Source organism: Oncorhynchus masou, unplaced genomic scaffold (assembly GCF_036934945.1).
Source record: "Oncorhynchus masou masou isolate Uvic2021 unplaced genomic scaffold, UVic_Omas_1.1 unplaced_scaffold_542, whole genome shotgun sequence".
NCBI lineage: Eukaryota > Metazoa > Chordata > Actinopteri > Salmoniformes > Salmonidae > Oncorhynchus > Oncorhynchus masou.
The window spans coordinates 270,001-274,439 of record NW_027011833.1 but is presented as its reverse complement, the minus strand read 5'-3'; positions in this window follow the sequence as shown (position 1 = coordinate 274,439).

Sequence of the window (4,439 nt, the reverse complement as noted above, 5' to 3'; positions counted from 1 at the left end):
ACTCTGTGACTGTTGACGTGGGATATGTCTATTACAGAGTTTACAGTGTTCTGCTCCACCACTCTGTGTCTGTTGACGTGGGATATGTCTATTACAGAGTTTACAGTGTTCTGTTCCACCACTCTGTGTCTGTTGACGTGTATGTCTATTACAGAGTTTACAGTGTTCTGCTCCACCACTCTGTGTCTGTTGACGTGGGATATGTCTATTACAGAGTTTACAGTGTTCTGCTCCACCACTCTGTGTCTGTTGACGTGGGATATGTCTATTACAGAGTTTACAGTGTTCTGTTCCACCACTCTGTGTCTGTTGACGTGGGATATGTCTATTACAGAGTTTACAGTGTTCTGCTCCACCACTCTGTGTCTGTTGACGTGGGATATGTCTATTACAGAGTTTATGTTCTGCTCCACCACTCTGTGTCTGTTGACGTGGGATATGTCAGAGTTTACAGTGTTCTGCTCCACCACTCTGTGTCTGTTGACGTGGGATATGTCTATTACAGAGTTTACAGTGTTCTGCTGTGTCTCCACCACTCTGTGTCTGTTGACGTGGGATATGTCTATTACAGAGTTTACAGTGTTCTGCTCCACCACTCTGTGTCTGTTGACGTGGGATATGTCTATATGAAACAGAGTTTACAGTGTTCTGCTCCACCACTCTGTGTCTGTTGACGTGGGATATGTCTATATTACAGTTTACAGTGTTCTGCACACCACTCTGTGTCTGTTGACGTGGGATATGTCTATTACAGAGTTTACAGTGTTCTGCTCCACCGCTCTGTGTCTGTTGACGTGGGATATGTCTATTACAGAGTTTACAGTGTTCTGCTCCACCGCTCTGTGTCTGTTGACGTGGGATATGTCTATTACAGAGTTTACAGTGTTCTGCTCCACCACTCTGTGTCTGGGATATGTCTATTACAGAGTTTACAGGGATCCATCTGTGTCTGTTGACGTGGGATATGTCTATTACAGAGTTTACAGTGTTCTGCTCCACCACTCTGTGTCTGTTGACGTGGGATATGTCTATTACAGAGTTTACAGTGTTCTGCTCCACCACTCTGTGTCTGTTGACGTGGGATATGTCTATTACTCTGTGTCTGTTGATATGTTTACAGTGTTCTGCTCCACCACTCTGTGTCTGTTGACGTGGGATATGTCTATTACAGAGTTTACAGTGTTCTGCTCCACCACTCTGTGTCTGTTGACGTGGGATATGTCTATTACAGAGTTTACAGTGTTCTGCTCCACCACTCTGTGTCTGTTGACGTGGGATATGTCTATTACAGAGTTTACAGTGTTCTGCTCCACCACTCTGTGTCTGTTGACGTGGGATTTGATATGTCTATTACAGAGTTTACAGTGTTCTGCTCCACCACTCTGTGTCTGTTGACGTGGGATATGTCTATTACAGAGTTTACAGTGTTCTGCTCCACCACTCTGTGTCTGTTGACGTGGGATATGTCTATTAAACAGAGTTTACAGTGTTCTGCTCCACCACTCTGTGTTGACTGTATGTCTATTACAGAGTTTACAGTGTTCTGCTATGTCTATTACAGAGTTTACAGTGTTCTGCTCCACCACTCTGTGTCTGTTGACGTGGGATATGTCTATTACAGAGTTTACAGTGTTCTGCTCCACCACTCTGTGTCTGTTGACGTGGGATATGTCTATTACAGAGTTTACAGTGTTCTGCTCCACCACTCTGTGTCTGTTGACGTGGGATATGTCTATTACAGAGTTTACAGTGTTCTGCTCCACCACTCTGTGTCTGTTGACGTGGGATATGTCTATTACAGAGTTTACAGTGTTCTGCTCCACCACTCTGTGTCTGTTGACGTGGGATATGTCTATTACAGAGTTTACAGTGTTCTGCTCCACCACTCTGTGTCTGTTGACGTGGGATATGTCTATATGAAACAGAGTTTACTTTTCCACCACTCTGTGTCTGTTGACGTGGGATATGTCTATTACAGAGTTTACAGTGTTCTGCTCCACCACTCTGTGTCTGTTGACGTGGGATATGTCTATTACAGAGTTTACAGTGTTCTGCTCCACCACTCTGTGTCTGTTGACGTGGGATATGTCTATTACAGAGTTTACAGTGTTCTGCTCCACCACTCTGTGTCTGTTGACGTGGGATATGTCTATTACAGAGTTTACAGTGTTCTGCTCCACCACTCTGTGTCTGTTGACGTGGGATATGTCTATATGAAACAGAGTTTACAGTGTTCTGCTCCACCACTCTGTGTCTGTTGACGTGGGATATGTCTATTACAGAGTTTACAGTGTTCTGTTCCACCACTATGTGTCTGTTGACGTGGGATATGTCTATTACAGAGTTTACAGTGTTCTGTTCCACCACGTTCCACCACTCTGTGCTGTTTTCACTCCACAGAACAGTACTTGTTATGAAGTCTGCTCCAACTTCTCCCAGGGCACTTCTCCCAGGGCACTTCTCCCAGGGCACGTCCCCCAGGGCACGTCCCCCAGGGCACGTCCCCCAGGGCACGTCCCCCAGGGCACTTCTCCCAGGGCACGTCCCCCAGGGCACTTCTCCCAGGGCACGTCCCCCAGGGCACGTCCCCCAGGGCACTTCTCCCAGGGCACTTCTCCCAGGGCACTTCTCCCAGGGCACGTCCCCCAGGGCACGTCTCCCAGGGCACGTCCCCCAGGGCACGTCTCCCAGGGCACTTCTCCCAGGGCACGTCCCCCAGGGCACTTCTCCCTGGGCACTTCTCCCAGGGCACGTCCCCAGGGCACTTCTCCCTGGGCACTTCTCCCAGGGCACTTCTCCCAGGGCACGTCCCCAGGGCACGTCCCCCAGGGCACTTCTCCCAGGGCACGTCTCCCAGGGCACGTCCCCAGGGCACGTCTCCCAGGGCACTTCTCCCAGGGCACTTCCCCCAGGGCACTTCTCCCAGGGCACTTCCCCCAGGGCACTTCTCCCAGGGCACTTCTCCCAGGGCACTTCTCCCAGGGCACGTCCCCAGGGCACTTCTCCCAGGGCACGTCTCCCAGGGCACTTCTCCCAGGGCACGTCCCCCAGGGCACTTCTCCCAGGGCACTTCTCCCAGGGCACTTCTCCCAGGGCACGTCCCCCAGGGCACTTCTCCCAGGGCACTTCTCCCAGGGCACTTCTCCCAGGGCACTTCTCCCAGGGCACGTCCCCCAGGGCACTTCTCCCAGGGCACGTCTCCCAGGGCACTTCTCCCAGGGCACGTCCCCCAGGGCACTTCTCCCAGGGCACTTCTCCCAGGGCACTTCTCCCAGGGCACGTCCCCCAGGGCACGTCCCCCAGGCTACTTCTCCCAGGGCACTTCTCCCAGGGCACGTCTCCCAGGGCACTTCCCCCAGGGCACTTCTCCCAGGGCACGTCTCCCAGGGCACTTCTCCCAGGGCACTTCTCCCAGGGCACTTCCCCCAGGGCACTTCTCCCAGGGCACGTCCCCCAAGGCACTTCTCCCAGGGCACTTCTCCCAGGGCACGTCCCCCAAGGCACTTCTCCCAGGGCACTTCTCCCAGGGCACTTCTCCCAGGGCACTTCTCCCAGGGCACTTCTCCCAGGGCACGTCCCCCAGGGCACTTCTCCCAGGGCACTTCTCCCAGGGCACTTCTCCCAGGGCACGTCCCCCAGGGCACTTCTCCCTGGTGTTCAGTTAGTCAAGCTGCATAGACCAAGAGTCTCTCCCTCCCCAGGTCCCAGTTCCTAACAGACTGATGGAAATAGTTCTCGGAGCTGTAAAGGACAGATGGCAGTTGGCTACTGGCCCTGAGAGGAGAGGTGGAGAGGTGGAGAGGAGAGGTTGGCACAATGTCGGAAATGTGTTGCTGGATTAAAGATTACTTTTTTTTTAAATGACTAGATTTTTATTTTTTATTTATTTATTTAACCTTTATTTAACCTTTATTTAACTAGTCAAGTCAGTTAAGAACAAATTCTTATTTTCAATGACGGCCTGGGAACAGTGGGTTAACTGCCTGTTCAGGGGCAGAACGACAGATTTGTACCTTGTCAGCTCAGGGGTTTGAACTTGCAACCTTCCGGTTACTAGTCCAATGCTCTAACCACTAGGCTACCCTGCCGCCACTTAACAAGCATGGCTACCACAGCATTCTGCAGCGATATGCCATGTGTGACTATCATTAGTTTTTCAACAGGACAATGACCCAACACACCTCCAGGCTGTGTGAGGGCTATTTGACTAAGAAGGAGAGTGATGCATGAAATGACCCGGCCTCCACAATCACCAGACCTCAACCCAACTGAGATGGTTTGGGATGAGTTGGACCGCAGAGTGAAGGAAAAGCAGCCAACAAGTGCTCAGCATATGTTTGAACTCCTTCAAGACTGTTGTAAAAGCATTCCAGGTGAAGCTGGTTGAGATAATGCCAATAGTGTGCAAAGGTGTCATCAAGGCTGTGGCTACTTTGAAG